This window comes from Haliotis cracherodii, unplaced genomic scaffold (assembly GCF_022045235.1).
Source record: "Haliotis cracherodii isolate W230 unplaced genomic scaffold, xgHalCrac1.p SCAF_9, whole genome shotgun sequence".
NCBI lineage: Eukaryota > Metazoa > Mollusca > Gastropoda > Lepetellida > Haliotidae > Haliotis > Haliotis cracherodii.
Window position 1 is genome coordinate 10,972,218 of NW_027266343.1, and position 10,723 is coordinate 10,982,940.

General features: G+C 38.8%; 1 protein-coding gene across 4 annotated transcripts in view; it reads left to right on the forward strand.

Moving 5' to 3' along the window:
• The window catches only part of LOC139452509 (transforming acidic coiled-coil-containing protein 1-like), an 87,964-nt gene extending 82,917 nt beyond the window's left edge, over positions 1–5,047 (forward strand). For 2 of the 4 annotated variants that reach the window (XM_071234013.1, XM_071234014.1), the window contains one exon: positions 2,470–5,047. The gene's annotated coding sequence lies outside the window, so the exon portion shown is untranslated. The remainder of the gene's footprint in view (positions 1–2,469) is intronic. The other 2 variants (XR_011652375.1, XM_071234016.1) reach the window with 2 other exon arrangements.
• The last annotated feature ends 5,676 nt before the right edge of the window (positions 5,048–10,723 follow it).

The window sequence follows — 10,723 nt, forward strand, 5'->3', positions numbered from 1 at the left end:
TTTCCAGAATTTAATTGCCCATAATTATGAATGCATATAACACACGAGTGCGTATTATACGCAAATAAATAAGTCTTGTGTACATTGATAAATCGGAAGGAGTGCTAATTGGGATTGTTCACTAGCCAATACATTAGCAAATATCACCGAGGGCACTTATTATGTCGAATACGGTAGGTTAAATAAGGTTGTAAACTATTTCTGAATAACTATATAAAATTACCATTTGTGAACACTATGTGAATCTCTCTCTCTCTCTTTCTCTCTCTCTCTCTCTCTCTCACTGTGTGACGATGAGTCACGTTCAAGGGTTGGTTAAGGTCACGTCATTCTATAAGAAGTTGAAATAAACCTTGACAATACTATTACTAATAATGGCCATATAAAACAACATGTTATTCCATACCGCATTTATACAGTTAAAGGTTTAGGAAATGGTTATCAGCTTTAAAAACTGGCACTAGTCCTGTAGTCCTTACAAAACTGCCCAATGGCTAAGGTATCATAAGGACAGGTAGAAATGTGACATTTTAAGGGTTTTGCTATATGTTATCATTATAAGTAGTAGTGAACTAAAATGTTAGTTTCTACCACTGGTTAAAATAATAATTTAGTTCAGTAAAGTTTATACTGGTAATAGAGTATTTAACTAGATAACATATTGTATTGATGCTATATGATACAGTTTAGATTTAAATGAATTATATTCCACATACAACCATCTGTACTGATGGTTGAAATACAGACTTTACATTAACCACCAGCTATAGTTTAATTATACACTGATGCATTAATCTAACACGTTTTAAGAAATACAATAGGGCAAGGCTTATTGTATTGAGGGCTTGTATAACTCTAACTAAGGGTTTGTAGTGTACATTATGTAAAGTTAAAAGCTGAAATGAAACATCTAAAATATCCATCTTCCCGAGGCAAGTGAGTTGGAATTCCTGGGCTCGATCGTAGCGCCACCAGTGGATGTTACGAGTAATGTCCTTTCTATGCCTCTCCTATGGACCAATCAGATTCCACCTCTCGTATCACTAGCATTTGCTTCAAACAAAACAGTGGCGCCCAGTCAAGACGATCTGATCGATAATCAAGATCTATATTGTGTCAAACGAGTCTTACATCGCGAAGTGCATCAAATCACGTGAGCACCTTGATTAAAAACATGAAAAGATATAGAAAATATTTGTTGACAACGAGTTAGTGGTGCACATGCTTTGCAAATCCTGCAGTCGACCGAACTATGCATGATACTTTACGAACCGGATTTCCATTTCGCGATTTTGATTGGACTATGCATAGACTAGTAGTCCAGCCAAAATGTAACTCCATAATACCAGCCTAGTTCGGCAAGGATGGAAACTGGACTTTTACAGTCAGTTAACTCACTTGCCTCGGGAAGATGAAAATATCTAACAGTAACTAATATGTACAAATACTTAAAACTTAACTTGGTCACAGTAACATTTGGGTTCTGATGTCCATGCTTTATTTGAAACACTGATTGGTAATATTGATTGTCAAAAATGATGTGCTTGTTCCCCATGGCAGCATTTCTGCAAAATATCTGATTAAAAAGTAAATTAAATTACAAGACCTTTACCCAATTTAGATGACAATTGACTAGCTTCTATGAAGCATGTAAAGATAACGATCATGTATGGTGATGATCGAAGAGATTGTACTGAAATCTGGGCAGAATGGGTTACAAACAACTAGTAGCACTGAGCACTGTTGAAACTGAAGAACATGTAATACCACAGGCAAGGACACAATTTATTTGACTAGGGAAGGGAGGCAACTCTGTCAGGCATAACATTATGTCTGTGGTTTCTCCATCTCTTGTATACAATTAGGGAGGAATCAATCCATTGATTATAACTCACAGGAACAAACATTCTGGACATGTTTTTGGTGTGTGTATTTCTCTTCCACTTATTTAAGCTTTACATGTGATATTGGCAAGTGGATCGTAACGATAAACTATATGTTCACAACCAATGATTAACTGTTGATCATAATCTTCGTCTTCATGCTGTTTTATCGTCTTGAATTCTGTGAAATATGTATCCGTCCTGCATCACTTCGGTCTTTACTCCCACATTAAGCTGACATGCCATGATATAACTGGAAAACTGCTCAAAGCGGTATTAAACCCAACTCACTCACTCACTCTCTATACAAAATAGGGGTGGGTAGCCTAGTTGTTAAAGCATTTTCCCATCGCATCGAAGAGCTGGGTTGGATTCCCGACATGGGTACAATGTGTGAAGCCCATTTCTGGTGTCCCTCGATGTGATATTGCAGGAATATTGCTAAAGCGGCGTAAAACAATACTCACTCACTATACAAAATATGTTAACATGGATATTTTTAATGCTTTCCAACATTCCTTGCAATTTTTGATACATGATTGCTAGTAATACTGGAGGTAAAGATGTAAACACTCGTATGTTGCAGAGAGATGTAATCAAACCACAGGGTGCTGCCGTATGGAGGAGGGCTGTCATATCACACATAGATCACACACTGTTGGAAGTACTTAATCACTCAGTCAGTCATATATAGTCTGGAATCGACACCAAAGGAGTTCATTATCATCCTCTTCAGCCATATCTACTTTGGACCTGCTCCATGTGGAGGTGAAACATTGTGTGGAGTGTGTCTACATGGAGGTGTTGCATGAGAAGACAGTGTGGACGTTTCAGACATGTCCAGCCAAGAGTTTGTGTGTCCCATCATGTGATGTGTCTGGTTCTTCAGGAACATCCGAGTATGTATCTGCTTTTCTACCCAATATGGCCTAGAGGCTTGGATGTTCGAACTGACACGTTGTGTAGAATTTTCAACCAGAATGGTTTGCCACTGAACATTGCCCTAGTGGAGTCATCATTGCATTTTATGGAAAGTTCATGAAAATTATAAGGCAATTATATGAATTACTGCTTACCCAGGATGGGACATAGATGGGCAGCTATGGACTTGCTTGCACTGTAGGAGAGATGGTCGGTGAGAAGTGTGGCAGACAGCAAGTCTCACATGGTGGGATCAGCTATGGTCTTGCTTGCTCTGTAGGAGAGATGCTTGGTGAGAAGTGTGGCAGACAGACAGGTCTCACATTGTGGGATCAGTTATGGTCTTGCTTGCACTGTAGGAGAGATGGCTTGTGAGAAGTGTGGCATGTTGGAATCATCTGTTGTGTTCTACTTCATCGTTGACTGGAAAGGTTGGGTAGCCTTGTGGTTAAAGTGTCCACTCGTCATGCTGAGTTTGATTCCAAGCATGGGTCCTGGTGATACTGCTGGACTATTGCTAAAGCTGTGTAAATCCATTCTCCCTCACAGAACCTGCCATCACTGACTGGATGTGTCTCCATGTAGAATTCTCCTGAGGTGTGTCTTGTACTCTGTCATCACTGACTGGATGTGTCTCCAAGTAGAATTCTCCTGAGGTGTGTCTTGTACTCTGTCATCACTGACTGGATGTGTCTCCAAGTAGAATTCTCCTGAGGTGTGTCTTGTACTCTGTCATCACTGACTGGATGTGTCTCCAAGTAGGATTCTCCTGAGATGTGTCTTGTACTCTGTCATCACTGACTGGATGTGTCTCCAAGTAGGATTCTCCTGAGGTGTGTCTTGTACTCTGTCATCACTGACTGGATGTTTCTCCAAGCATGTTTCTCCTGAGGTGTGTCTTGTGACTGGCCAGTTGATAATGCTGAAATGATCTTGGTGTGGAATACTCTGTGTGGATCATATCAAGGAAGTAATGGTTGAGTCTCTCTCCTCGGTCCAACTCTGACATCAACACAAGCAGCAGCTTCAGGACTCCCAGTCTTGTCATCATTAGTTGGTCTGTGTGTGAGGGACTCAGAATCCTGGGGGGATAATGCCCTTGTGATGTGACTTGGAATGTCCATTTTCACCATGTACATTTGACCACAACTTCTAGGTTTCCTCAAGTGTGTGTTCCTTTGGTTTGATTACTTGTGGAAATTATCAGGATCGGTTGACAATGTGTGTATTCCTCTCAAGAGTAACAGTGTTGGACTTAATCAGGGAGTTAGGGAGTGGAAATGCTCCTGAGGACCACAGTTTCTATCACAACAGTGTCATGTGAGCCCGTTATGTTCAGTGAGTGTCTGTTCCATCAACCAAGTTGTATCATGTATCATATACCATGTACCTGTGTACCATAGGAATGGATGTGGGTTGTATCAGGCTCCATCAGACACTGGAGCCAGTATCATAACAAGGTTGTACCATGTGTAGCGTGTACACTTGATCATAATTACCATATGTCATGTAACAAGTTGATTGGCAGACACTGGTGCCAGCACTTTGCAAGGTTGTACCATGTGGAATGAATGTATGCATTGTGAGTTAGCAACAGACATAGGGACCATGAAAAGCTTGTTCCAGTGTACCATGTGAAGTATAAGGTACAAGCAATGAGACGGCTCCACATCAGCTTGATAGAGTTTATTGCAGCAGGGAGGTCAATATACATCAACTGGGTGGTCAAGACACCTTGATGCATGGCATTGCTCTGTATGTATATACAGATCTCAAGACACCTACATGTGTGGCATTGCTCCTTATAGAGGTTATCAAGATACCTACATGTGTTGCATTGCTCCTTATAGAGGTTATCAAGATGCCTGGATGTGTTGCATTGCTCCTTATAGAGGTAATCAAGACACCTACATGTGTGGCATTGCTTCTTATAGAGGTTATCAAGATGCCTGGATGTGTTGCATTGCTCCTTATAGAGGTTATCAAGATGCCTGGATGGGTGGCATTGCTCCTTATAGAGGTTATCAAGATACCTACATGTGTGGCATTGCTCCTTATAGAGGTTATCAAGACACCTACATGTGTGGCATTGCTACTTATAGAGGTTATCAAGATGCCTGGATAAGGGGCATTGCTCCTTGTAGAGGTTATCAAGACACCTACATGTGTGGCATTGCTTCTTATAGAGGTTATCAAGACACCTACATGTGTTGCATTGCTCCTTATAGAGGTTATCAAGACGCCTGGATGTGTTGCATTGCTCCTTATAGAGGTTATCAAGACACCTGGATGGGTAGCATTGCTCCTTATAGAGGTTATCAAGATGCCTACATGTGTGGCATTGCTCCTTATAGAGGTTATCAAGATGCCTGGATGTGTTGCATTGCTCCTTATAGAGGTTATCAAGATGCCTGGATGTGTGGCATTGCTCCTTATAGAGGTTATCAAGACACCTACATGTGTGGCATTGCTACTTAAAGAGGTTGTCAAGATGCCTGGATGTGTTGCATTGCTCCTTATAGAGGTTATCAAGATGCCTGGATGGGTGGCATTGCTCCTTAGAGAGGTTATCAAGATACCTACATGTGTGGCATTGCTTCTTATAGAGGTTATCAAGATGCCTGGATGGGTTGCATTGCTCCTTATAGAGGTTATCAAGACACCTACATGTGTGGCATTGCTCCTTATAGAGGTTATCAAGATGCCTACATGTGTTGTATTGCTCCTTATAGAGGTTATCAAGATGCCTGGATGGGTAGCATTGCTCCTTATAGAGGTTATCAAGACACGTACATGTGTGGCATTGCTCCTTATAGAGGTTATCAAGATACCTACATGTGTGGCATTGCTCCTTATAGAGGTTGTCAAGATGCCTGGATGTGTTGCATTGCTACTTCTAGAGGTTATCAAGACACCTGGATGTGTGGCATTGCTTCTTATAGAGGTTATCAAGACACCTACATGTGTGGCATTGCTCCTTATAGAGGTTGTCAAGATGCCTGGATGTGTTGCATTGCTACTTATAGAGGTTATCAAGACACCTGGATGTGTGGCATTGCTTCTTATAGAGGTTATCAAGACACCTACATGTGTGGCATTGCTCCTTAGAGAGGTTATCAAGATACCTACATGTGTTGCATTGCTCCTTATAGAGGTTGTCAAGATGCCTGGATGTGTTGCATTGCTACTTATAGAGGTTATCAAGACACCTAGATGTGTGGCATTACTTCTTATAGAGGTTATCAAGACACCTACATGTGTGGCATTGCTCCTTATAGAGGTTGTCAAGATGCCTGGATGTGTTGCATTGCTCCTTAAAGAGGTTATCAAGATGCCTGGATGGGTAGCATTGCTCCTAATAGAGGTTATCAAGACAACTGGATGGGTGGCATTGCTCCTTATAGAGGTTATCAAGATGCCTACATGTGTGGCATTGCTCCTTATAGAGGTTATCAAGACGCCTGGATGTGTTGCATTGCTCCTTTTAGAGGTTATCAAGATGCCTGGATGGGTGGCATTGCTCCTTATAGAGGTTATCAAGATGCCTGGATTAGTGGCATTGCACCTTATAGAGGCTATCAAAATGCCTGGATTAGTGGCATTGCTCCTTATAGAGGTTATCAAGATGCCTGGATGGGTAGCATTGTTCCTTATAGAGGTTGTCAAGACACTTGGATGATTGGCATTGCTGTGATCAGTCCTCGGAAGTGAACTTTTACAATGCTCCTGTTTCTTGTTGTGAACCTTCTGGCAGATATTAATCATGAGAAACGAAGTGTGTCAGAAACTTGTCATGAGGCAGTAGATTGTTCGAGCCCTACCATCATATATTTATGCAATAAGCTAACACTGTCTGAGTCATCACAGAGATGGTCAACTATACTGTCTTGTATACCACCGTGTCTAGTATCGAAGGGTCCGACCCGGATGGATGATACTACCTACAGCACGACTAACTTACAGATGGATCTCTTATTCATGAAGTACTTCAAACCAGTGGATGAGCTTTTGTCTTCATTAGCTGTTGTACACCAGACGACTGTACCATTACCTCAGGTGTGCTGTCCAGCCTTCTGTCTACTGTGCCATGTACATACTCTATATACAGGCTTGCTTGTGTGTGATATGGTCACTCTGTATACAGGCTTGGTGGTGTGTGATATAGTCAAATCTTAAAGGGCAAGTTCACACGGAAATGAACCATTTTTTCTTGTACTTTTTCCACATTAAAAGTGTTAACATAGAAGTGTCATAGACAAAAATATAAAAACATCATATTTAATTAACATATTTATTGCACTAAAACGATTTACATTTTTCACATTTACCAAGTGTTCTATTTCCATAACAAAAACACCATGGCTTATGCCCCTTGCAATATGACGTCATTGGTGCCAATTGATAAACATTATGACGTCATCATGCTTTGTTAGAACCGCTTCACGTGGTGTAGGTACAGTTTTGTGATTCTAGCACTCTCAGATGCCAGCCAGAATTGTGTTATGCTGAGTCACCACTGCGCCGGAGTGTGTCGTAGACCATGTTGTTTTACCGCAAACTGGTCCTTGATAACTTTTGCGTTGAGAATAGACAGGGACCCAGTTGAATTGGCACCAATTACGTCATAATCTAAGGGGGATAACTCAGGCCTATTTCGCTCGTAAAACGAAGGCCTCACAACGGCATATCACTTTCACACTATTGTGAGCTTCCTACTTTCACTGTGAAAAAAAATGAGTGTATATTTTCAAACACAGATACTAACTAATTCTAAAATTGCGTTTTGTTTAGAAAAAGAAAGAAAGTGATTTTTGCGTGTACACTTCCCCTTTAAACAAAGTCTTAATTATATGTTTCCATCAAGGTAGTCAGTTATGCTTCATTTTCTATAATCAATACAATACTTCTGAATCTATACTTAAAACTTTTTACAGTTTACATGATTGAACATGATGTAAGGTGTGTGGGTTGCTAATGGATGTTAGTAAAGTTTGTTTCAGCTAAGATTAGGGTAGTTAATTTATTAGGTTGATTATCACTACCCTTTAGTTTCTTGTGTACAATGTTATTTGTGAACCTATGCTATGCTTGATATGAAGAGACATGACTGTTTGATTTCCCTGTCTGGTAATGAGGATGCTTGAAGAAGTAGACACATTGACATTTTTTATCACTGACAACAATGGAACCACTCTGAAGATGAAAGTGAGCTGTTTCCTACTTTCAGTTTGGTAGTGTTCATCCAAGCATTGTACATCAATTGAGTACCTATTCAAATTCATGATGATTTCAAAACTGTTATATAAAATGTGTTGCCATGAAAATAGTTCCCTTTCAGATGACAATCACCATTTAAGTGCAACAGATGCATCTTCGTTAAAAGAAACGTCATTCCAACTAGACTTTGTCAGAACCTGTTGTAGCAGTTATTCAGTGACAAACCAAGAAGGCTGTGGGGTCCTTGACGTCTTCTTTATTTGAATCTAGGGACAGCCTAAATATTGAAATGTTAACATTATATGCGATAAGGACCCCTTGACATGGTGGGTTAATTCCAAATACTGTAAATATTATTTTCAAAAATTCTACTCCTAATTGCCATATGTTAACATTATATATGATAAGGACCCCCTGACATTCATGGTTAATTCCAAATAGTGTAAATAATATTTTAAAAAATTCTACTCCTAATTGCAATATGTTAACATTATATATGATAAGGACCTCTTGACATTCATGGTTAATTCCAAATAGTGTAAATAATATTTTCAAAAATTCTACTTCTAATTGCAATATGTTAACATTATATATGATAAGGACCTCTTGACATTCATGGTTAATTCCAAATACTGTAAATAATAGTTACAAAAATTCTACTCCTAATTGCCATATGTTAACATTATATATGATAAGGACCTTTTGACATTCATGGTTAAATCCAAATACTGTAAATAATAGTTACAAAAATTTTACTCCTAATTGCCATATGTTAACATTATATTTGATATGGACCCCCTGACATTCATGCTTAATTTCAAACTCTGTATATAACAGTTTCAAAAATTCTGCTCCCAATTGCCAGCTATATGAGTGAGGGCTTGGTGTGACCTGCCTTGTTACGTGTTGATTCCTGTAGAGCAGTGTCGCTGCACACAAAATCCCCTGCTGTGTTTTCCCGTTACTCTGCACTATTTTTACCAGCGGAGGGTGACGTGGCTGTGGTGTGCACATCTGTGATATATGCTGTTTATAGCTGTGTGTTGTGTCCGTGTCACACAGCATCAGGTACAGCGCCACAGTTAACCCACGTGATATTAAGTCTTTAAATATTTCACACAGTGAATAAATTGCCAATTCATGATTTGACAAAAAAATCTAAATTTTGATTGAAATTTCTTTAATATTAAAATCATTTACCATATTTGACGTAATAAGCGCCTGCTCTCATAAGCAGGCACAGGGATATTTGCCAATACATTGGCGAGTGAACAATCCCAATTAACACCCTTCGGACTGATCAATGTACACAATTTTGTGTACATTTATTCATGTATAATACACACTCGTGTGTTATATGCACCCTTAATTACGGGCAATTAAATTCTGGAAAAATATATCTGTCGTGTATAATACACAGCTGTCGGCAGAAACCGTCAAACTTGCGAACTTTCGACCCTTTCACCAAAATTATATTCTAATAAAAGCCCCCTATTTCTAATTTTGAGAGCACCCTGGTCGCTTATTACGTCGAATACGGTATATTACAAAATAATGATGTATGATATAATATATACTATACTTGTGTATATATATTTCATTATCTAACAATAAACTAAAAAAATGATTTAGTTTCATGTTTCAAATTATTTGTTTAAATTTACATCGTTGTTAAAATGTTTCTAAAGAGGAGCTATTTCCCTTGCGATATTTCAGAAAATAATGTTTTGTTGATGAGTAAGAATTCTATTTGATAGAACTAAACTGACACAGCCTATATCATGTCTAATGTTTGTACCACATGAGTGTCTTTTTAAAGAAATAGTGTTTCATTTGCTTTTTCATTTAAGCTTGATTTTCTTTCGAGGATAGACAGATGTCAATGCGGTGATCAAATCTACATTCAACATGGCATCCTGATGCACGTCATGGACTAGTCATCATCTTGTGCCCAGAGCAATGTTACCATGGTTACAATGATCAGTGTTGTTAAATCATGAATCTATCCCTGTAGATTGAGAAACGATATTTATCAACCTCTTTAGCTATTCTTGATCTGAAGTTATTGAAATGATTGCATTTATTTTGTGATATATGATCTGTTGATTATTTTAGATGGGTATGCATGAAAGAACTGATTCTTTGAGGGTTTTTATAGGTTTTATTTTTTAAGGCTTTTTTACGAATGGATGGCATGTTGCTTACTTTGCTTAAAATATGCAATTTTTAATTTTCTGCCCCCCTCCCATGACATCTGAAAGTTGAAGGTTTTATTTTAGTGAGATATTACTTACAAGTTGTATCATGGAAGACCAGGGCCCATTAGCGATCTTAGCACTACAGCTATTGTAAGCCTGTGTTAAAGTATGGGAGTTAAGATCATCTTAGCGCTAAGATCGCTTTGTGCAAGTGGACCCTGTTGTACTGTAATATTATGTAATATTATGAAGATGCTATGAAGCTGTGTGATCATGCTATGAGGCTATGGGCTGGGTTGAGGAAGGGTCGATGTTTATAGATTTATTATGAATACAGTGATGAAATACTATATTTTTCTGAAAACATAAATTCAATGTTTTACTCGAGTGAAATAACATGCAAGAAAACATGTAATAAGTATGGTAGGATGTTTTCCTTTACTGGGAATATATGTATTGGGCCTTGGTTGTGAGATGATGATTGCAACATGTTGTTTGAATTTA